General features: G+C 40.4%; 1 long non-coding RNA gene across 1 annotated transcript; it reads left to right on the forward strand.

The window, feature by feature from the left end:
* The first annotated feature begins 287 nt into the window (after positions 1–287).
* Positions 288–23,759, forward strand: LOC143594021 (uncharacterized). Its single transcript, XR_013146242.1, has 3 exons — positions 288–355; positions 22,758–23,093; positions 23,645–23,759. It is a non-coding gene; the product is annotated as an uncharacterized LOC143594021 (long non-coding RNA).
* The last annotated feature ends 1,551 nt before the right edge of the window (positions 23,760–25,310 follow it).

The following is a 25,310-nucleotide window of genomic DNA, read 5'->3' on the forward strand; positions in this document are numbered from 1 at the left end:
TCAAGTTGTCAATAAAGATACCTAGTAATGCTAAGGCTTTATGTTGTGGTTTAACAAACAAGAGTTAGTTAAAATGTCACATCATTATCACGTAGGCAGTAGGGTTTTAACTAACCTATCCGTTAACTAGGGTGTTGTGGGTTAACAAGCATAATTTAACTAGCTGGTTATGGATTGTGAAAGAAATTAAGGAGGAAAAAAAGTTTGACGGGTTGTTTATTTGACGGCCCCACCTTTTCTATGTCACACGTTCATTAGTGTAGTAGCTAACGTTAGAAAGATGTGGCTGGATGCATGGGATAGTTGGAAAGATGTTTCTTATGAGCACAGGACGAAGTTGTTTGAGCGTTTTAAGGTGTGTGTACATAGACATAATCAGTTTTAAAATAATGCAAAACATACCGTGATTTCACATTTATTGCAATTAATTTATGTAACGATTCCGGCAAATCCAGGTATACCCTAGCCGGAATATACTATTTACGTGTTATTTAATACTGATTATATGAGTTATAGTACGTTTATACGAGTATATATGATTCATAGTACGAATCATACTCGATTATATAGTGAATCGTATTGGAATTACAATTAACCAATGAACGATTATTGAAACCCGAACGAATCGGGAATTACATTATAGACGAAGTATATAATGTTTAGTGATGTTTACGAAGTATTAATGCTTCGGGATAGGTGAATTATAGCACAGAAAAAAAAAGGATTTCGATTTAATGGTACGTCGGTACGCTAAACGAAACCTTTAACACCAAACCAAGCAAGAGACGATCAATCAAGCCGAAAAAGATGCGTAATTATTAATAATATGATGTTTTAATGTCATGGGTTAAGTTTTTAAAGTTTTTAAATCAGTTTTATGTAAATTTTATTATAACCCGAAAAACGACCATTTTAGGCTCGTTTTAAGCCGAATTACGAGTTTAAACGAGAAACGAACTGAACCAGATTATCCACAACATTATCCGGATTGTGTAATCCAAATGTGTGGCTAATATTGAACTTGTGGGGCCCTCCCACCCCACCTCTTTGGCCGGCCATGTATACACACACACAATTCCATTCTTTTCTTTTTTTTACAACACATTTCACTCATAAACTCTCTCAAATCTCTAACTCTTTCAAGTATTCATCAAATCCATCCATTCTAATCAAGAACACAAGGTATAAACATGTTATAATACATGATCTTTGGTGTTGATTTCTTTATTTTGAGTTGTTTTGCAAGAACAAGAGGTTCCAAGTGAAATATGGGTGAAAACCCGAGATGGAACCGGTTCTTGTATGATCAAGGGATGTATACAAGTTATACAAAGGATCTTGATCCAAGTAATGAGCTAAAAGTGTTTAGAATAAAATTTTGCGGTTAAAATCTTGTTAAAATGGATTTCCAAGTGAAAGATGGGTGAAAACCCGAGATGAAACCGACTCTTGCATGATCAAGAGATGTATACATGTTATACAAGGGATCTTGGCCCAAGAAATGAGTAAAAAGAGTCGAGAACGGATTTTTACGGTTAAAACCTTTGTTTTTACTTAAAAACCGACACTATGAAAGAAATGGTTTGATTGTTGGTATAGTTTGCTTGGTATAGTGTTAGTGTGCTTGTAAGTGTTGTATCTAGCGGCTAGCAAAGGCTAGAAACCGAGATCTTTGCGATCTAACGCTAGAAAACACAAGATAGTTCGGTTTTCGTGTGTTATGTGTAAAATGGACAGATTGTTTGTAACACCCCGACCAAAGGCGGATTATACATCGGGGCGCCACATATTGCTTCATTACTCGCGACACTATTGGTGTCAATATTTATTAATACACATTTTATCGCGCACAGCGCAGCGGGGAAAATATAGAACATAAATCAAACATAAATCAATATATTTTAAATTATAACATTCAAACAACATTAACTTGTCTTGATACATTTTAATTCTAGGTCCAAAAGTAAAAACGTCCTACGTGTCCACAAGCTCCAAAACAGCTACTGCAAACCTGAACATGTGTTAAAATAAACGTCAAACACTTGCGTGTTGGTGAGAGATCAAGTTTAATACAATACATAGATAACAATAAAATCTGCGCGCAACATGTGTATGTCTGGTTTTCAACAAGGGTGTAATCTGATCGGGACCAACTCTAAGAGACAAGACTGCCAGTGCTCACAATTGAGCTCACAAACAAGACTAACTGTGCAAGTGTAACAAAAGAGAAAATCATAAACGAATGTTCTCCCGTGTTCATCTAATGGTACCATGAAAACTGCGGAATAGACCGACAAGACGGTTAATGATCCACACATACAAATAAACAGCCAAGTCTACGTCCTCAACACATGGGATACTGCGCGACTAAAGTTCATAAACAGTTTAAGACTCAAGTTTTGTATGAACACATGAACATCCCAAAGCATTTAAAATAAAAAGGGATTAGATACGAGATAACTCACTTGATAAACGATGCGGTGAAAGATATGCAAGAATCAACTCTTAAACAAGCAAAGTTAACCTATAATTAAGATTATTGTTTTAACGATCTGTTTTAAGTCTTGATAATAAGTTAGCATAATTAATAAGTAAATTATTATATATATATTACCGGAAAAGCAGGGCAGAACAGGGAGGAAGACGGAGGCAGGAGAGGAAGATGGCAGAGAGAGCAAGGAGCAAGAGAACAGGAGAGATTAAGTGTTTGTGTGTGATGTGTTATGAAAATATTATTATTATATATAGGAAAACCCTAGGAGACACAAACCCTAGAAAAAGGGGGAAAAGATCTCAAAAAGTAAAAGAAAAGATATCAACGGTAAAAAGTTCTGAAAAGTAAAGATATCAAAAGATATGGCAGCTGCAGGGGGCAAGATAAAGCTGACAGGGAACAGTAAAAAGCATGGGCGGATCAGATAAAGGTACTGGTCAAGCATGGCAAAAGCAGATCTCAAAAGATAATGTCAGTCACTTTTTCTACCAACCAATGGGGTTGGTACGCATGCTGCGCCGAAAGTAACTATTCAGACATTAGATAGGTTAGGTCAACAGCTCAGAAGAAAAGACATGACAAAAGCAAACGGCTAGAATAAACAGAAGACTAGACTAAAGGGTCAAGCGCGAGAAGGCTGAGTGCGCGAGCGCGAAGGCTGGCACAACAAACCTTAGCGTGCTGCGGGAAGAATCACAAATCCTTAGCGCGCTGCGTGAAGAACCTGGAATTCTAAGCGCATCGCGGGAAGAACATACATTCTTAGCGCATTGCGGGAAGAACATGCATTCTTAGCGCGCTGCGAGAAGAGTTCTCTTCACGCATCGCAGGAACAAGATGTCTTCACGCAGGCTTCCATGTAAGGAGTCTGGCGCGTGGAGCTGCGCAGACAACCTTAGGCGGGAAGGAACAAAGGACAAGCAAAGAGTTAGAAGAAAAAGAGGGAAACAAGGCGTAAGGGCGGGACGGCGACAAGAGGGAAAAGAAGGCGGAAAGAGAGAAGGAAGAGGGAGGGGACGGCGGAAAGAAAGAGAGAGAAAAAGGCGGGAAGGAAAATATATATTATTATTAAAAGTAAAATATAAGTATAAATAAATATTAAATCATAAAAGAAAGAGATCGGGTCAGAGAAACGGGTACCTGGGTCGGGTCGGATCAGGGCAGATGTCACAGTCTCCCCTACTTTAAGAAATTTCGTCCCGAAATTTATCTCGAAGTAGGTTGCGCAGAGAACAGGTGCGGGTACTTGATCTTCATTTGATCTTCCCTTTCCCATGTAAACTCGGCTCCGCGCTTGGACTCCCAACGAACTTTCACGATAGGGATACGACTGCGCTTGGTTTGCTTAACCTCGCGATCCATAATCTCAACAGGCTTCTCAACGAAATGCATAGATTCATCAACTTGAACTTCATCGAGTGAAATGTGAAGGTTCTCGTCAGCTAAACACTTCTTGAGATTGGATACATGGAACGTTGGATGCACATTACTGAGCGCGGGCGGCAGGTCAAGTCTGTAGGCAACTTTTCCCACACGCGCGAGAATCTTGAATGGACCAACATAACGAGGAGCAAGCTTACCTTTCTTCCCAAAGCGGACAACACCTTTCCAAGGCGACACTTTGAGGAGAACAAGATCACCAACTTGAAATTCGAGAGGCTTTCGCCTACGATCTGCGTAACTCTTCTGTCGGCTCCTGGCAGTCAGCAGATGATCACGGATCTTGGCGATTTTATCAGTTGTCTCTTGAACAAGTTCGGGTCCTGTGATTTGAGTTTCACCCACTTCGCTCCAACAGATCGGGGAGCGGCACTTACGACCGTAAAGTGCTTCAAATGGGGCCATACCGATACTGGAATGATAGCTGTTATTATAAGAAAACTCAATCAAAGGCAGGTGCGAATCCCAATTACCTCCAAAATCAAGAACACAAGATCGGAGCATATCCTCAAGAGTTTGAATAGTTCGCTCAGACTGACCGTCAGTCTGAGGATGATATGCCGTACTCATGTCCAAGCGAGTTCCTAGTGCAGATTGGAGAGATTTCCAAAAGCGAGATATAAAACGGCCATCGCGATCGGATATGATGCTCAAAGGAGTACCATGGCGGCAGACAATTTCCTTGACATAAAGCTGCGCGAGTTGCTCAACACGGTAGTTTTCACGAATGGGCAGAAAGTGAGCAGACTTAGTCAATCGATCCACTATTACCCAAATGCTATCATGTTTGCTTGCTGTCAAAGGTAACTTGGTAATAAAGTCCATCGCTATACCTTCCCATTTCCACGTAGGAATTTCTGGTTGTTCGAGCAAACCAGATGGGCGTTGGTGTTCAGCTTTAACTTTAGAACAAGTCAGGCACATAGCTACGAACACAGCAATATCCTTTTTCATGCCAGGCCACCAATAAGTAATGCGCAAATCCTTGTACATCTTATCAGCGCCAGGATGAATAGAATATCGAGATTTGTGCGCTTCACTCAGGATATCAGCGCGAAGATTCTCATCAAAGGGAATCCAGATGCGATTGAGATAGCAGAGAATTCCACTCAGATTGGGCACAAAATGCGCTTCCGCGCCACACGCTAACTCGGCGCGAAGGTTACCATTACTGATGGATGCGCGCTGCGCGTCACGAATACGCGATTCAAGGTTGCTTTGAATCGGCGCGAAGTGAAGCTGGGTGCGCGGCAAAATACAGTTAAGTTGGCAGGGTTTTCGGCTGAGCGCATCGGCTACCACATTAGCCTTACCAGGATGATACCGGATCTCACAATCGTAATCGCTGATGAGTTCGTTCCATCGGCGTTGCCTCATGTTAAGTTCCTTTTGATCAAAGATATGCTGAAGGCTTTTATGGTCAGTGTAGAGGATGCACTTAGTACCATAAAGGTAGTGTCTCCAGATCTTCAAGGCAAAAACAACTGCACCAAGCTCGAGATCGTGAGTCGTATAATTCTTTTCATGAACCTTAAGTTGCCTTGATGCGTAAGCGATAACCTTGCCTCGTTGCATAAGAACACAACCGAGACCTTGGTTGGATGCATCGCAATACACGACAAAATCATCATTACCCTCAGGTAGCGCAAGAACAGGAGCTTCACACAACAAACGCTTGAGCGTTAGAAAGGCTTCTTCTTGCTTCGAGCCCCAAATATACGGTTTACCTTTGTGCGTAAGAGCTGTTAAAGGCAAAGCGATCTTCGAGAAGTTCGAAATGAATCGCCGGTAGTAACCAGCTAAGCCCAGAAAGGAACGGATCTCAGAAGGAGAGGATGGCGTAATCCAGTTCTTGATTGCTTCAATCTTGGATGGGTCGACATGAATACCCATCTCGTTTACAACGTGACCAAGAAACTGTACTTCATCAGACCAGAATTCACACTTGGAAAGCTTAGCATAGAGCTGCTCGGTTCGGAGCTTTTGCAATACCAATCGGAGATGTTGCTCATGCTCGGCCTTGGTCTTAGAATACACCAGAACATCATCGATAAACACAATCACGAATTTATCCAAGAAAGGCCTACACACCCGATTCATTAGATCCATGAAAACGGCGGGTGCGTTGGTTAAACCGAAGGACATGACCAAGAATTCAAAATGGCCATAACGAGTTCGAAAAGCAGTCTTCGGAACATCTTCATCGCGGATGCGCAACTGGTGATAACCAGAGCGGAGATCAATCTTCGAGAAACAAGAGGCACCTTGGAGTTGATCAAAGAGGTCGTCAATACGCGGTAAGGGATACCGGTTTTTAATGGTGAGTTTGTTCAACTCGCGGTAATCAATACACATGCGAAACGATCCATCTTTCTTTTTAACGAACAACACCGGAGCACCCCAGGGCGAAGAGCTAGGGCGAATGAATCCTTTAGCAGTCAACTCTTGAAGTTGGCTGGCCAATTCTTGCATCTCAGCGGGTGCAAGACGATAAGGAGATTTAGCTACGGGGGAAGCACCAGGGACAAGATCAATACGGAACTCGACTTCACGAGCGGGAGGGATACCAGGAAGATCATCAGGAAAAACTTCAGGGAAATCACGCACAACAGGGATATCGCGAAGCTTCTTCTCTTCAGCAGGCTTAACCACATGGGCTAGGAATGCAATATACTTCTTCCGCATGAGCCTTTGGGCTTCGGCGCAAGACATAAGTTTAAGACCACTGGAGGGTTTTTCGCCGTAAATGTAAATATCACCATTTTCTCGAGGTAGGCGAATCAATTTCTTGGCGCAAATAACTTCGGCGCGATTATGCGAGAGCCAGTCCATACCAATAATAACATCAAAGCTTCCAAGAGGCATAGGGATGAGGTCGATCAGAAAATCGTTTTCGTTAAGATTAAGCGTACAATCTTTAATCACTGAGTTAATTAAAATAATTTCACCATTAGCCAATTCAACTGAAAAATCTTCTTTTAAATCGTTGCGCGGTCGCGCAAGCTTCTGCTCGAAGGCGCGAGAGATAAAGCTTCGATCGGCGCCAGTATCAAAAAGTACAGAAGCATAAAATCCGTTAAGTAAAAATGTACCATTAACTACGTCATTATTCGCTTGCGCTTGGTGCGCGGTTATGTTAAAAGCTCGTCCACGCGTTACTTGGTTTGAAATCTGGTTCACCGGATTCGCTTGCGTAATCTGAACTTGTAGTCTTGGGCACGCGTTCCGGAAATGACTGGGATCACCGCAGTTAAAGCACGATCTGGGTCGTGGGTTTTGGTAGATTGATTGTGGGTTCTGCGGGTAGACTGGTGGTGTTGGCGCAATTGGATTGGCGAGAAGGACTCTACAGTTCTCAGCAGTGTGACCAGTACGGCCACATCGGTTACAAAGTCGACACGGGGTTTGGGTTGGGTGGTGAAATCTACAGGTTGGGCAAAAGGGATGGTTTCCTGTGTAAGGTTTCTTAGTTGGCGGGGCAGGGAGTGCTGGATTGGTTAAGGCATAGTTATGGACTGCAGGAGGTGCTGGGTAGGTTGACAGTGGGTTAGGCGCGTAAACTGGGGGTTGGTAAGCGGGTTGCTGGACAATGGGCGGGTTGGTAAGCGCATAGGCCTTGCGCCTGCGCTTGAGGTTGTTACGGTTTGAGGGTTCTGGTTTGGTTTCTGCGGGTTCAGGGACAGTTTTGGTGGTTTTGGTCTTCTCAGTTCCCCGCAGGAACAGAGTTCCTGCTCTGACATGGTTGTCGCTGAGCACAGCGGCCAACTCAATGGCGTCAGAGAGGGTAACTGGGTTTCTGGCCCATACAGAATCTTGAATTTCCATGGGGAGACCCCCAAGGAATTTCTCGATTGCTCGGCGTGAAGGGGTAACAAGGTGAGGGACCAGTAAGCTTAGCTCGTGGAAGCGCGTCGCGTACTCGCGCGCTTCACCGCTGTATTGCTTAAGATTCCAAAATTCCTCCTCTAGGCGCTTAATTTCGTTGGGAGGGCAGAATTCTCGCGTAAGAATTTCCTTGAATTCCTCCCATGTCATGCTAGAAGCAGCCTCTGCGCCACGCGCATGAGCTACTCCATTCCACCATGTAAGCGCTCTAGATTCCAGGACACTGGAAGCATACAGGGTTCGTCTGTCTGAGGGGCATTGGGTATGGAGGAAAGTGTTTTCTATCTTCTCGAGCCACTGGAGCATCACGGTGGCTCCTTCGAGACCTGTGAACTTTGGAGGGTTACCCGCATTAAATGTCTTAATGTTATAACTCGAGGTGTTGGTATTGTTTTGGCTCAAAGCTTGGGCTATTGCGGCGGCCATTTCCTGGGAACGTTGCTGTCTACGCATGCGCGAGGCTTCTCTTCTCTGAAATCGGCGAGATAGCGGAGGCATTCTATAAAAATTTTAATTTTAGTTAATATCTTAGTTTTATCGCAAAGTATAACTTTATAGAGCTTGGTTTCGCAGAGTTAGATACTATCAAAAGTTAAAGTAGATTAAATGACCCTAAATGCAGACTTAATAAAGGTAACAAATTCGAATCAAGAATCGACAATTCATGTATCACCATGACTTTCCGAATTCCCAATTTAAAATATACGAGCAAACGAGTATTGGAGATTGACGTTTCATGTATCACCATGACTTTTCAATCTTCAATATAAAACATACAAGAAAATGAGTATTGGAGGTTGACAATTCATGTATCACCATGACTTTTCAAGTCTCCAACCTCAGAACATAATCGTAAATGGAAATTGAAAATCAACTATTCATGTATCACCATGACTTTTCGGATTTTCAACAAACGAATATGTAAGAAAAATCAATAAAAATCGAAATTCAACCAAAATCGAAATATCGTGAAATAAAACATAAAATCATATACTGCGCAAGCGCGAGCATATTCATAAATAACGAGTAATTAACAATAAGCGCGCAAACAAGAGATTTCTCTCATGCGCGAGAAGGGACTCTTAGGTATTCTAGGCCGTTACGTCTAACCACCTATCCTAAAGTCAACGAGCTCTGATACCAATCTGTAACACCCCGACCAAAGGCGGATTATACATCGGGGCGCCACATATTGCTTCATTACTCGCGACACTATTGGTGTCAATATTTATTAATACACATTTTATCGCGCACGCGCAGCGGGGAAAATATAGAACATAAATCAAACATAAATCAATATATTTTAAATTATAACATTCAAACAACATTAACTTGTCTTGATACATTTTAATTCTAGGTCCAAAAGTAAAAACGTCCTACGTGTCCACAAGCTCCAAAACAGCTACTGCAAACCTGAACATGTGTTAAAATAAACGTCAAACACTTGCGTGTTGGTGAGAGATCAAGTTTAATACAATACATAGATAACAATAAAATCTGCGCGCAACATGTGTATGTCTGGTTTTCAACAAGGGTGTAATCTGATCGGGACCAACTCTAAGAGACAAGACTGCCAGTGCTCACAATTGAGCTCACAAACAAGAGTAACTGTGCAAGTGTAACAAAAGAGAAAATCATAAACGAATGTTCTCCCGTGTTCATCTAATGGTACCATGAAAACTGCGGAATAGACCGACAAGACGGTTAATGATCAACACATACAAATAAACAGCCAAGTCTACGTCCTCAACACATGGGATACTGCGCGACTAAAGTTCATAAACAGTTTAAGACTCAAGTTTTGTATGAACACATGAACATCCCAAAGCATTTAAAATAAAAAGGGATTAGATACGAGATAACTCACTTGATAAACGATGCGGTGAAAGATATGCAAGAATCAACTCTTAAACAAGCAAAGTTAACCTATAATTAAGATTATTGTTTTAACGATCTGTTTTAAGTCTTGATAATAAGTTAGCATAATTAATAAGTAAATTATTATATATATATTACCGGAAAAGCAGGGCAGAACAGGGAGGAAGACGGAGGCAGGAGAGGAAGATGGCAGAGAGAGCAAGGAGCAAGAGAACAGGAGAGATTAAGTGTTTGTGTGTGATGTGTTATGAAAATATTATTATTATATATAGGAAAACCCTAGGAGACACAAACCCTAGAAAAAGGGGGAAAAGATCTCAAAAAGTAAAAGAAAAGATATCAACGGTAAAAAGTTCTGAAAAGTAAAGATATCAAAAGATATGGCAGCTGCAGGGGGCAAGATAAAGCTGACAGGGAACAGTAAAAAGCATGGGCGGATCAGATAAAGGTACTGGTCAAGCATGGCAAAAGCAGATCTCAAAAGATAATGTCAGTCACTTTTTCTACCAACCAATGGGGTTGGTACGCATGCTGCGCCGAAAGTAACTATTCAGACATTAGATAGGTTAGGTCAACAGCTCAGAAGAAAAGACATGACAAAAGCAAACGGCTAGAATAAACAGAAGACTAGACTAAAGGGTCAAGCGCGAGAAGGCTGAGTGCGCGAGCGCGAAGGCTGGCACAACAAACCTTAGCGTGCTGCGGGAAGAATCACAAATCCTTAGCGCGCTGCGTGAAGAACCTGGAATTCTAAGCGCATCGCGGGAAGAACATACATTCTTAGCGCATTGCGGGAAGAACATGCATTCTTAGCGCGCTGCGAGAAGAGTTCTCTTCACGCATCGCAGGAACAAGATGTCTTCACGCAGGCTTCCATGTAAGGAGTCTGGCGCGTGGAGCTGCGCAGACAACCTTAGGCGGGAAGGAACAAAGGACAAGCAAAGAGTTAGAAGAAAAAGAGGGAAACAAGGCGTAAGGGCGGGACGGCGACAAGAGGGAAAAGAAGGCGGAAAGAGAGAAGGAAGAGGGAGGGGACGGCGGAAAGAAAGAGAGAGAAAAAGGCGGGAAGGAAAATATATATTATTATTAAAAGTAAAATATAAGTATAAATAAATATTAAATCATAAAAGAAAGAGATCGGGTCAGAGAAACGGGTACCTGGGTCGGGTCGGATCAGGGCAGATGTCACATTGTTGTGTGCTTAGAGTTGGGTCACGAAATTTCACAGAGATGATCTACACATGAAAATATGAGATCTGTGAATATTTGGTAATTATTGGATAAAAGATGAATATTTGGTGAATTTAATGCTCGGTTTTGGCCAAAAATAGTGAAAAATAGCTAAACATGATGAAAAATTCTGGAAAATTTAAGATAAGCTTTTTATAACATATAAAAGTCACCCACAAAATTTGAGCTCAGTTGGAAAAGTCTAAGTAGGCTTTTCGGTGAAACGAGTTCTAGGGCTTTCTAGCTCGGTTTTGGGTGAAAATGGCTTGAAAAATGAGTTTTAAATTCTGGAAAAATTCCAGGAAGTTATGAGGATGACAGAGATCATCCCAGAAAAATTTGGGATTTTTCTAAAGTGTTTTGGTATTTTTGACATATTTAGTGTTTTAATAAGATTTAAAAATAGATAAATAAATGTAAATATAGGAAAATAAATTTGGAAAAATTCCAGGAAGTTATGAGGATGACAGAGATCATCCCAGAAAAATTTGGGATTTTTCTAAAGTGTTTTGGTATTTTTGACATATTTAGTGTTTTAATAAGATTTAAAAATAGATAAATAAATGTAAATATAGGAAAATAAATCTGGAAAAATTTTGTAAAATTTTCTTTCTGTCAAAATAAGTTTTGTGCAAAATTTCAAGACCCGAGACTAAACGGGTAATTATTTGTACTAAAAGGAACATAAAAACAAATTTTTAAAGCTTAAAACGTGTAAACCGGCAAAACTCGCATAAGCGAGCTGACTGGCATATAAAAACCTAAAAATGGACTATTTTCATAAATCTAAGTAAATTAAGTAAAAATAAATCATCCGAAAATAATTCGGATGATTTGGGTAATTTTACCCGATTTTACTGTTTCCGGCACCTAAATGACGGAAACGGGCCCCGCGGCCAAACGGGGTGTCAAACCGAGCTCTAATTTCATCACTTTAACTAAAATAGCATCCAAACACCATTTTGGGTTGGGTGTGGCCCAACTCATTTTTGAAACTAAAAACGGATAACTGTGCTAGGCACGCAAATCAAGGAAATCATAAAAATGATAATTTTGACCGTCAGACTCTAAGCAATGTCACAATCTAAGTTCTTAGAAGTGTCACGGGGTTAACGTTGTCCCCGAATCGAGTACAGTACTGGGTTAACAGTGTTCCCAGATGTACCGATTGATACGTATTTAAGTTATGGGAATTATATAGTAACGACTAGATATTATATTACAGATCCAGGCACGTAGCTGTTCATTATATTACCCACCGACTCACAAAAAGGTGAGTTTTCACGAGCCCCTTTTAATGAATTGTTTCAATTATATTTTCCCGGGGCGGAAAACATGTCTTATTTAAAGTATTTAAGTACATACCGATCGTATGGAAATACTTGTATATTTATATATATATGGTCTGATGCACAGAATATATAAAATGTTTATCATGTATTATTGTTCTGGGGTAACATAGTTCCCAGGGGTTATTATTGTTCTGGGGTAACATAGTTCCAGGGGTTATTATTGTTCTGGGGTAACATAGTTCCCAGGGGTTATTATTGTTCTGGGGTAACATAGTTCCCAGGGGTAATTATTGTTCTGGGGTAACATAGTTCCCAGGGGTTATTATTGTTCTGGGGTAACATAGTTCCCAGGGGTTATTATTGTTCTGGGGTAACATAGTTCCCAGGGGTATTTATTGTTCTGGGGTAACATAGTTCCCAGGGGTTATTATTGTTCTGGGGTAACATAGTTCCCAGAAAGTTAATGGAAATGTTCTGGGGTAACATAGTTCCCAGCATGATTATATTGCTAATAAATGACTATTAAAATGATTTGTCAGTATTTATTTAAATTAGTGAAACTCACCAACTATTCGTAGTTGACCCGTTTTCTTTACATGTTTTCTAGGTATGCCCAAGTTGGAATGATTGATATGTGCTTAACTATCTGTGCTACCTGTTGGAAGCTTGCTGCTCTATGTTTTGTAATGAATTTATTAATGTCTTATCGGTAAAATATGTGTGTAACACCTAGACAGTAACGAAACTCGCAACAATGTAATATGTTATAAATTAATGTAGTGGTGTTTTCCTTATAAGCAATGCTGTTGATATCAGATGTGTCTGTTGCATCCCGTGTACGTTTCCGCTGCGGTTACGGGGTGTTACAGAACTTGGTATCAGAGCCATTGGTTATAAAGAATTAGGATGTCTGAAAGAGATACCTAAAATATAACCAGTAGCTCAAGTATTATAGGATCTGAATATCAACTAATAATATATTGTGACGAGATCGGGATGAACTTGGATGGACAAGTGGGCTATTATGGTCTGGAACATAATAACAGACTTGTCTGCACGAGGGAATTCAGGGGAAGTCACGGGGAATTTAAATAGGTAAAATTGGCAACATATGTGTAAATATATGATAATATTATTATGTGGTAAAATTGTATAAGTAAGTGCATGTTAATTTGATTATGAATTACACTATGAAAAGAGACTATATGTTTGTTAACTTGTGTGCAGGTAAAAATGGCAAGAACACCTAGTGTGTCGACGGAAGAGGACCCGGAAGAGGTCAGTTCCGGGGCCTCTGGAAGCCCAAGTGTAGCACCCAGCTCCGAGCCTTCGGAGGCTAGTCATAGTACTTCTAGACAGACCACCCCAGCTAGGAGTGCTAGTTTACCCTCCCCAGCTAGGGTTACCAGGTCTCCTACCCCGCCCGCACCACAGACCGCCCCGATTCCCCCCAGACACGGTCCCCGCCTCACGGCGCGGATCAGTGCCCCGTATGTTCTGCCCACTGTTACCCCACCCAGATCCACTTACCATAGGGGCGAGTCCTCCCGCCCCCAGCCCGAGCCTGCGACCCTACCTGTGTGGGGTCTTCCGAGGCAGGAACGGGACTTGGCGGCTTGGCTACGTGTTCTCACCGAACAGGTGAACGAGCACTCTGCCGCCCTGGTTGTGGGGGTACAGAGGCGGGCGTACCTCGGGGACAGCATACAGGACCACCAGTATGCTATTAACCAGTTAAAGAGGGAGTGTTCATACTCCCACTGGTTGATCGGCCAGATGGAAACCCGAATCCGGGTCATGGTGGCGGTGTTGGTGGTGCTGGTGGCGGTGTTGGTGGGGTTGGTTTACCACCATGTGTAGATGTGTTAGATGGTAGAATCTTGAACCGCTTTTTGATACTCCATGTGAGCAGTTAGTGGTGATGCTAACATGGAGTGAATCTTGTTTAGTATGATACAACCACTGGCCCATAGGGGGTCTCTTTTAGGGCATATCATTATCGATACTTTTGGGTATCATTCAAGCACTGACCCATTGCGGGTTATGTCGAGATGATACCGACATAGGGCCCTTGTAATAAAACTTAGTTATGTAATGTTGACTGGAAAGTATGTAAACTGATGTTTGTGTAATATGTATCCATGTTTACTAATGAATGAAATATGTATTGTGTTTTATGATTTGAGATGGTATTGATTATATGTATTTCTTTGATGATTGTGTAGAATGGCACCGAAACGATCAACGAAAATATCGGAAGTAGATGTGAGCCGTTTGATTGCTCAACAGTTGGAGGCGGCGATACCGGACATAGTATCGCGCATCGCCGCCAGTATTAATAACTCGACCAATCCAACCCCTCCGAGCAATCAAACGCCCATAAATAATGACGGGGAACAAAATGCTAATCCTCCAAGGAATGATAACACTATTCCGAGTAATGACGCACCGCCTAGGGTGGTCGTTACTGACAGCAATGGCCCTATACCTACGGTAGAGACAAACCGTACGGAACCAATTCGTGCATCCAGGGGATGTTCGATCAAGGATTTCATGTTGTGCAAGCCATTAGAGTTTAGCGGGTCTGAAGGACCGAATGGGTTAGTTAAATGGATAGAGAAAATAGAATCAGTTGTGAATATTAGCAACTGTCCCGAGGATTGTATCGTTAAGTACGCCACCTGTACATTCACCGACCATGCCTTGACATGGTGGAACACCATAGTACAGACTCGAGGTCAGGTGGCGACAAACCACATGACCTGGACGGAGCTTAAGGCTCTTGTGTTGAAACATTTCTGTCCAAAGAATGAATTGCAGAAACTGGAAAATGAGTTGTGGAATCTGGAGATGAAGGGGGCGGACCACTTGGGTTATACCAATCGGTTCAATGAACTGTCACGATTAGTACCGTGGTTGGTCACCCCGGAGACGAAGAGGGTGGAACGTTATATTTGGGGACTTACTCCAGTAGTAAGGAGTATAGTCAACGCGGGGGGACACCGGACGTATGAAAGTGCAGTGACACAGGCTGGCATAGTCACGTATGATTTCTTGCGGAGCGGATCACTAAAGGTGACAGGAGAATCCGCTGGGGGAAAACGGGGTACACATGATCATAGAATCCAAGAAAAGCAGCAAAGCAAACGAGCTAGGCCCGCTGCCCAGAGCTATGCCATGACTAGTTCGGGCGGAAGGCAAGAACCGCAGAAGGGAACGTTTCCTAGGTGCGGGAAATGTGGTTACCACCATAGTGGCGTGTGCAAAGAGGTGGTGTGCCACCGGTGTGGCAGGGTTGGACACTACGCACCAAATTGTAAGACAAATCTGAACAACCTGAACCGACAACCACAACCTATTCGGGCGCAACCATTTAGAACTCAACCAGCCCGACAGCAGAACCCGCAAGGAAACCAGATGGTGACCACTAGCCGTGCTTGCTACGAATGCGGCAGCACGGATCACTTCAAAAGGAACTGCCCGAAACTGAATCAGGGAGGAAACGGGAGACAACTCGCGGGTCAACCATCGTCGTCCAATCCGGCGCGAGGCCGAGCATATGTGATGGGAGCGAACGAGGCGCGCCAGGACCCCAGCGTAGTGACAGGTACCTTCCTCGTCTCTGGTCATTACGCTTCTGTATTATTTGATACAGGCGCCGATAGAAGTTTTGTCTCCGTTAGATTCCTTTCGATAGCAAACCTTCTTATTGGTGAAACCATAGAACCTTACAACGTAGAAGTCGCTAACGGTAAAACCATGATAGTTAATCGGATAGTTCGGAATTGCCCTTTTATTCTGAGCGAACAATCCTTCCTGATTGACTTGTTACCGGTAGAATTGGGTAGTTTTGACGTGATAGTGGGAATGGATTGGTTGGCACGTAATAGGGTAGAAATAAACTGTGAAAAGAAAACCGTCAAGATCCGGGTGTCGGATGACGAGGAGGTATTAGTGCAGGGAGAAAAATCCGGCACCATGATACCATTTATATCCCACCTCAAGGTGTTGAAATATATACGTCAGGGATGTGTGGCGTATCTAGCGAGCCTGACGGCCGCTGATTCTGAGGAAAAACGGGTGGACGATATTCCCGTGGTACGCGAATTTCCACAAGTTTTTCCAGATGAACTTCCTGGATTACCGCCAACCCGACAGGTCGAATTCAGAATCGATCTGTTACCACAAGCTGGCCCTGTTGCTAAGGCCCCTTATAGACTTGCACCGTCCGAGATGCAAGAATTATCCAACCAGTTGCAGGAATTGTTGGATAAGGGATTTATTCGTCCCAGCTATTCCCCGTGGGGTGCACCTGTACTATTTGTGAAAAAGAAGGACGGAAGCCTTCGAATGTGCATTGACTACAGGGAATTGAACAAGTTAACCATCAAAAATAGGTATCCTCTTCTCCGGATCGATGATTTGTTCGACCAACTACAAGGTGCGAGCTATTTCTCAAAGATTGATCTTAGATCGGGATACCACCAAGTTAAAATTCAGGAGGAGGATATCCCAAAAACCGCGTTTCGGACTCGCTACGGCCACTATGAATTTTTAGTTATGCCTTTTGGACTAACAAATGCGCCAGCAGTGTTCATGGATCTCATGAACCGAGTCTGTAAACCCTATCTTGACAAATTCGTCATTGTATTTATTGACGATATTTTGATTTACTCAAAGAGTAAAGAAGAGCACGAGCAACACTTAAAGTTAGTTTTAGAGCTCCTGGATCAGGAGAAGTTATTTGCAAAATTCTCCAAGTGTAACTTCTGGTTACAAGAGGTGCAATTCCTCGGTCACGTTATAAACCACCAAGGAATACACGTTGATCCGAGTAAGGTTGAAGCAATTAAGAATTGGCAAGCGCCCAAATCTCCAAAGGAAATCCGCCAATTCTTAGGCTTAGCTGGATACTATCGTCGATTTATAGAGAACTTTTCCAGCATCGCCCAACCTTTAACCCTCCTGACTCAAAAGGATCGGAAGTATGAATGGGGTGAAGAGCAGGAAACGGCGTTTCAAACGCTAAAACAAAGATTGTGCCAAGCGCCAATCTTAAGTTTCCCCGACGGAGACGATGGATTTGTTGTATATTGTGACGCATCCCGTAAAGGGTTAGGATGCGTGTTGATGCAAAATAAAAAGGTCATAGCCTATGCGTCTCGACAGTTGAAAGTTCATGAGAAAAACTACACTACTCATGACTTGGAACTGGGAGCAGTCATCTTTGCACTTAAAATCTGGAGACACCACCTCTACGGTACAAAGTGCACCATCTTCACTGATCATAAAAGTTTGCAGCACATATTCGATCAGAAAGAACTGAATATGAGACAACGAAGGTGGGTCGAGTTACTAAGTGACTATGACTGTGACATCCGATATCACCCCGGCAAGGCTAACGTTGTAGCCGATGCCTTGAGTAGGAAAGATCGAGTTAAGCCACTACGCGTGCGAGCGTTGGGAATGGTAGTCCAATCGAGCCTTTCGGATTTGATTCGAGTCGCTCAACGCGAGGCGTCGAAAGAGGACCAATTGGATAAAGAAGGACTTTACGGGAATGAGAAGAATTTCGAACAGCGTGTGGACGAAATTCTCTATTTCAAAAGTCGGGTTTGGATTCCGACCCTCCATGACCTTCGTGATTTGATCATGGATGAAGCGCATAAATCGAAATATTCCATACATCCGGGATCAGATAAAATGTACAAGGATGTGAAAGAATTTTACTGGTGGCCGGGTATGAAAAAGGATATAGCCACCTACGTCGGCAAGTGTACGACGTGTGCGAGGGTTAAGGCGGAACACCAGAAACCCTCGGGGATGTTACAACAACCGGAGATTCCCGAATGGAAATGGGAGCAAATCACAATGGATTTTGTGACCCATCTCCCCAAGACGCCCCGAGGTCATGATGCAATTTGGGTAATCGTGGATCGATTAACCAAATCGGCACATTTTATTCCAATTAGAAATAATTATAACACCGAGAGACTTGCGCAAATTTATATAAATGAAATAGTGTCTCGTCATGGCATCCCCATCTCGATCATCTCCGATAGGGATAGCCATTTCACCTCCAAACTTTGGCAAGCTGTCCAAGAAGCGTTGGGAACACGTATTGACCTAAGCACAGCATACCACCCTCAGACCGATGGTCAGTCTGAGAGGACCATTCAAACTTTGGAGGATTTGCTTCGTGCCTGCGTACTGGACTTTAAGGGAAATTGGGATCAACATCTCCCACTCGTTGAATTTTCCTATAATAACAGTTACCATAGCAGTATAAAGGCAGCACCTTATGAAGCATTGTATGGGCGGAAGTGCCGATCACCACTTTGCTGGTCTGAAGTGGGGGACCCGCAGGTCATTAGATCGGATCTGGTCCAGGAGACGACCAACAAGATTCTTGAAATTAAGAACAACCTGAAAGCCGCGCGGGATCGGCAGAAGAGTTATGCCGATACCCGTCGGAAACTGTTGTCATTTGAGAAGGGTGAAAAAGTATATCTGAAAGTATCACCCTGGAAAGGAGTGGTCAGATTTGGAAAGGCGGGGAGGTTGGCCCCTAGATATATTGGACCATTCATTATTACTGCGAAAATCGGTCCGGTAGCTTACCGATTAGAACTGCCTGAGGAACTAAGTGCAGTTCATAACGTGTTTCATGTGTCAAATTTGAAAAGATGTCTGGCGGATGAGACATTGGTGTTACCCTTAGAGGGTGTTCAAATAAATGATAAGCTCAACTTCGTAGAGGAGCCCATTGAAATAGTGGACGGTAAGATCAAGCAACTTAGACACAATAAGATCTCGTTGGTCAAGGTTAGATGGAATTCGCAACGAGGCCCAGAATTTACTTGGGAACGAAAGGATGAATTTAGGAAGAAATACCCCCACCTGTTTCCTCAAAAGGAAGTAGTTGTCGCGTAAAATTTCGAGGACGAAATTTTTATAACGGGGGGAGAATGTAACGATTCCGGCAAATCCAGGTATACCCTAGCCGGAATATACTATTTACGTGTTATTTAATACTGATTATATGAGTTATAGTACGTTTATACGAGTATATATGATTCATAGTACGAATCATACTCGATTATATAGTGAATCGTATTGGAATTACAATTAACCAATGAACGATTATTGAAACCCGAACGAATCGGGAATTACATTATAGACGAAGTATATAATGTTTAGTGATGTTTACGAAGTATTAATGCTTCGGGATAGGTGAATTATAGCACAGAAAAAAAAGGATTTCGATTTAATGGTACGTCGGTACGCTAAACGAAACCTTTAACACCAAACCAAGCAAGAGACGATCAATCAAGCCGAAAAAGATGCGTAATTATTAATAATATGATGTTTTAATGTCATGGGTTAAGTTTTTAAAGTTTTTAAATCAGTTTTATGTAAATTTTATTATAACCCGAAAAACGACCATTTTAGGCTCGTTTTAAGCCGAATTACGAGTTTAAACGAGAAACGAACTGAACCAGATTATCCACAACATTATCCGGATTGTGTAATCCAAATGTGTGGCTAATATTGAACTTGTGGGGCCCTCCCACCCCACCTCTTTGGCCGGCCATGTATACACACACACAATTCCATTCTTTTCTTTTTTTTACAACACATTTCACTCATAAACTCTCTCAAATCTCTAACTCTTTCAAGTATTCATCAAATCCATCCATTCTAATCAAGAACACAAGGTATAAACATGTTATAATACATGATCTTTGGTGTTGATTTCTTTATTTTGAGTTGTTTTGCAAGAACAAGAGGTTCCAAGTGAAATATGGGTGAAAACCCGAGATGGAACCGGTTCTTGTATGATCAAGGGATGTATACAAGTTATACAAAGGATCTTGATCCAAGTAATGAGCTAAAAGTGTTTAGAATAAAATTTTACGGTTAAAATCTTGTTAAAATGGATTTCCAAGTGAAAGATGGGTGAAAACCCGAGATGAAACCGACTCTTGCATGATCAAGAGATGTATACATGTTATACAAGGGATCTTGGCCCAAGAAATGAGTAAAAAGAGTCGAGAACGGATTTTTACGGTTAAAACCTTTGTTTTTACTTAAAAACCGACACTATGAAAGAAATGGTTTGATTGTTGGTATAGTTTGCTTGGTATAGTGTTAGTGTGCTTGTAAGTGTTGTATCTAGCGGCTAGCAAAGGCTAGAAACCGAGATCTTTGCGATCTAACGCTAGAAAACACAAGATAGTTCGGTTTTCGTGTGTTATGTGTAAAATGGACAGATTGTTGTGTGCTTAGAGTTGGGTCACGAAATTTCACAGAGATGATCTACACATGAAAATATGAGATCTGTGAATATTTGGTAATTATTGGATAAAAGATGAATATTTGGTGAATTTAATGCTCGGTTTTGGCCAAAAATAGTGAAAAATAGCTAAACATGATGAAAAATTCTGGAAAATTTAAGATAAGCTTTTTATAACATATAAAAGTCACCCACAAAATTTGAGCTCAGTTGGAAAAGTCTAAGTAGGCTTTTCGGTGAAACGAGTTCTAGGGCTTTCTAGCTCGGTTTTGGGTGAAAATGGCTTGAAAAATGAGTTTTAAATTCTGGAAAAATTCCAGGAAGTTATGAGGATGACAGAGATCATCCCAGAAAAATTTGGGATTTTTCTAAAGTGTTTTGGTATTTTTGACATATTTAGTGTTTTAATAAGATTTAAAAATAGATAAATAAATGTAAATATAGGAAAATAAATTTGGAAAAATTCCAGGAAGTTATGAGGATGACAGAGATCATCCCAGAAAAATTTGGGATTTTTCTAAAGTGTTTTGGTATTTTTGACATATTTAGTGTTTTAATAAGATTTAAAAATAGATAAATAAATGTAAATATAGGAAAATAAATCTGGAAAAATTTTGTAAAATTTTCTTTCTGTCAAAATAAGTTTTGTGCAAAATTTCAAGACCCGAGACTAAACGGGTAATTATTTGTACTAAAAGGAACATAAAAACAAATTTTTAAAGCTTAAAACGTGTAAACCGGCAAAACTCGCATAAGCGAGCTGACTGGCATATAAAAACCTAAAAATGGACTATTTTCATAAATCTAAGTAAATTAAGTAAAAATAAATCATCCGAAAATAATTCGGATGATTTGGGTAATTTTACCCGATTTTACTGTTTCCGGCACCTAAATGACGGAAACGGGCCCCGCGGCCAAACGGGGTGTCAAACCGAGCTCTAATTTCATCACTTTAACTAAAATAGCATCCAAACACCATTTTGGGTTGGGTGTGGCCCAAACTCATTTTTGAAACTAAAAACGGATAACTGTGCTAGGCACGCAAATCAAGGAAATCATAAAAATGATAATTTTGACCGTCAGACTCTAAGCAATGTCACAATCTGAGTTCTTAGAAGTGTCACGGGGTTAACGTTGTCCCCGAATCGAGTACAGTACTGGGTTAACAGTGTTCCCAGATGTACCGATTGATACGTATTTAAGTTATGGGAATTATATAGTAACGACTAGATATTATATTACAGATCCAGGCACGTAGCTGTTCATTATATTACCCACCGACTCACAAAAAGGTGAGTTTTCACGAGCCCCTTTTAATGAATTGTTTCAATTATATTTTCCCGGGGCGGAAAACATGTCTTATTTAAAGTATTTAAGTACATACCGATCGTATGGAAATACTTGTATATTTATATATATATGGTCTGATGCACAGAATATATAAAATGTTTATCATGTATTATTGTTCTGGGGTAACATAGTTCCCAGGGGTTATTATTGTTCTGGGGTAACATAGTTCCCAGGGGTTATTATTGTTCTGGGGTAACATAGTTCCCAGGGGTTATTATTGTTCTGGGGTAACATAGTTCCCAGGGGTAATTATTGTTCTGGGGTAACATAGTTCCCAGGGGTTATTATTGTTCTGGGGTAACATAGTTCCCAGGGGTTATTATTGTTCTGGGGTAACATAGTTCCCAGGGGTATTTATTGTTCTGGGGTAACATAGTTCCCAGGGGTTATTATTGTTCTGGGGTAACATAGTTCCCAGAAAGTTAATGGAAATGTTCTGGGGTAACATAGTTCCCAGCATGATTATATTGCTAATAAATGACTATTAAAATGATTTGTCAGTATTTATTTAAATTAGTGAAACTCACCAACTATTCGTAGTTGACCCGTTTTCTTTACATGTTTTCTAGGTATGCCCAAGTTGGAATGATTGATATGTGCTTAACTATCTGTGCTACCTGTTGGAAGCTTGCTGCTCTATGTTTTGTAATGAATTTATTAATGTCTTATCGGTAAAATATGTGTGTAACACCTAGACAGTAACGAAACTCGCAACAATGTAATATGTTATAAATTAATGTAGTGGTGTTTTCCTTATAAGCAATGCTGTTGATATCAGATGTGTCTGTTGCATCCCGTGTACGTTTCCGCTGCGGTTACGGGGTGTTACAATTTATTACCATTAAGCTTAGTGGACCATTTTGTTATTTATTAAAAGTTTCTTTTTTCTTAGTGTTATTTTCAGTGGGAGGAGAAATGGAATGCAAAAATTTTGAGGTATTAGGAGAAGTGCATTGCGGGTAAATTTCCTGATTTGTTGAATAGGGTACGAGAGGAGGCCAAAACAATGGCGAGAATACACGGTATTGAAGTTGGAGATGATTTTACTCTTCTTGATGACTTCAAACCCTCTTGGATAAGATATGAGGCATGGAAAGATATGCTTGCAAATTGGAACACGCTTGAATGGAAAGAAAAGTCTAAAAGAAATAGTGCTATTAGAAGCAATTCAATCGGGGGCAAGCATACGCTTGGAGCACAAACCTATGTGACTGCAAAAAGAAAAGCGGTAAAATACACTTCAATTTTATTATAACTTTATCGTAATACTACCCCTTAATTCGCCAAATGCATAAGTATATATAAATACTCATAAGGCCATAGGGTGTATGGATAAGCAAAGTCCTATAAGCTATATGCACTATAATAGCATAAATAATTAGGTTCAATAAAGAAAATAAAATCTTACTTTTGCACCTGCAGTTGATCATTGTAGCCTGTATTGTTTGTTAAGAACGGAAAATAAATTTAAGGCATTCCAATATTTTGGACTATATCTATAGCCTGTAATAATTTGTTCATAAATAATTTGTTCATAAATTTTTATATTTTTAACCACAAAAAATGCAAATCATATTTATAAAAATCTCATCAAAGATTTTCTTACATAATATCAAATAACAAACAAAATGACACTAAAAAAACTCAACAGATCCCTACAACATCAATTTTTGCAAATCTTGTAGATATGCAGGCCTTATTTATGATTTAACCCCAGCCTTTAGGACATGTTTATCCAAAATCAGACTTATTAACAGTTTGATAATTCCACCTTCGTAGGAAAAAACACTCGGGCGTGAACTGACAACTCATGAGATGTGGAAGCAATCACATTGCAAAAAAGGAAGCCGGCCTTCGGATAAAGATCTAAGCAGTTTGCTAGTTTCGGGTGATGATTCGGAAGGAAGTAGTGACATTCGTCAATTTCGGGTCTCGTTTGTATTCGTTTTTGTATTTTTTTTTATTATGTAAACCGACTCGATTTGTAAACCGAAGCTTATGTTATAATCAAAATGATGGATTTATGTTACAATATTGTTTCACACTTGTTGGGTCTTGAATACATCATATTTTTATTTTTATTTTTATTTTTATTTATTTATTTATTATTTGTTTATTTATTTATTTTTGTTGTTTTGTGTGTTTTGTCTTGATCCATTTTGCATGAAAACTCTTGTGTCTCACACGACCACCAATATTACCCTATATATACACCACCTTTCCTCTTCATTTTCTCTTGCTACAACTCCAAAAAAAAAAAAAACTCTCTCAAACATTAAAGATTCAAGGCTATCTTCTTAAGTGTTCTTGAAGGTTTTTAGTCTTTCATCTTAATTAGTTTATGTAGTCTTATTAATACTTGTTTATGGTTGTGCAACATATATATAATATACACCCCTTGTTTACCTTTGGTAGTTACTTTTCCGATTCCGGTCGGTGCGGTTTCGGACCTCATAAGGCAAGGCTTCATAGAGGACTTCGTGTCCTTGATATATATACATCTATATAACTTGTTCATACATATTAATCTTGCTTATTTTAGTTTGTTGGTCATGTTTACAAGTTCCATGGTTATGGGTTTTTAAGAGTCTATGCTTCGGTTTAACCATAAATAGCTCTAAACCGTAAACCGAACTTTGTTACTAGTTTTGTTAAATAATTGTTTAAACATACTTATTGTTAGATCTAATTTTCTAAAATCATTTTTACAAATTCTATGGTTATGGGTTTGAAGAATCTTACCTCGGTCTTAACCCGAAACATGATTCGAACCGATAACCGAACTTTTGTTTAAAGACTTTATTGTTAACTTTTGGTTGTAAAACTTAAAGTATTTTTATTTGTACATTATTATACAAGTTCTTTAGTGTTTGGACATGTGGAAACCATCTATGAACTTGTTGTGAGATGGAAACCGAACCAAAACGATTCTTACTCGCTTAAGACACACAAGTGTGTTTTTGTTTTTAGCCATCAAGACTTGTATAATTCTTTAAAAATAGTTACAAATTGATTTTTAAATATTTTCTTAAGTACTTGGAAATGTTGGATCCAACTTGATCTCATAACAAAGTTTGGACCGACAAAACCGAACACTCGCTTAACGTGCGTTGTTAGTTCTAAAACAATGGAACTACATACTTGGTTAAGTCTTATTAAATTTTATTGAGTTATCTCATAACATTCAATATTATAGAAATTTGACTTTGGGTTTGACCAATTATCAAGACCGGAACCGACAACCCGAACACTCGATAAAAAAAACCGTTTTAGTATCTTTATTCTAAAGGGATTTGCATTTTACCCACCTTATTACTTAACATAGGTTGAGTAAATATTAAGGTTAGATACTTTAACCCGGTTTCGAGAAAACTTACATTTTTAAAGGGTTATTATTATAAATTCTTAAATAGTTACATTTTAAACCTTGAACTTTAATTATTTA

The sequence above is a fragment of the Bidens hawaiensis genome, unplaced genomic scaffold, assembly GCF_021521415.1.
Source record: "Bidens hawaiensis isolate Kalapana, Puna unplaced genomic scaffold, B.hawaiensis_p1.1 tig00043007_1, whole genome shotgun sequence".
NCBI classification, from domain to species: Eukaryota; Viridiplantae; Streptophyta; class Magnoliopsida; order Asterales; family Asteraceae; genus Bidens; species Bidens hawaiensis.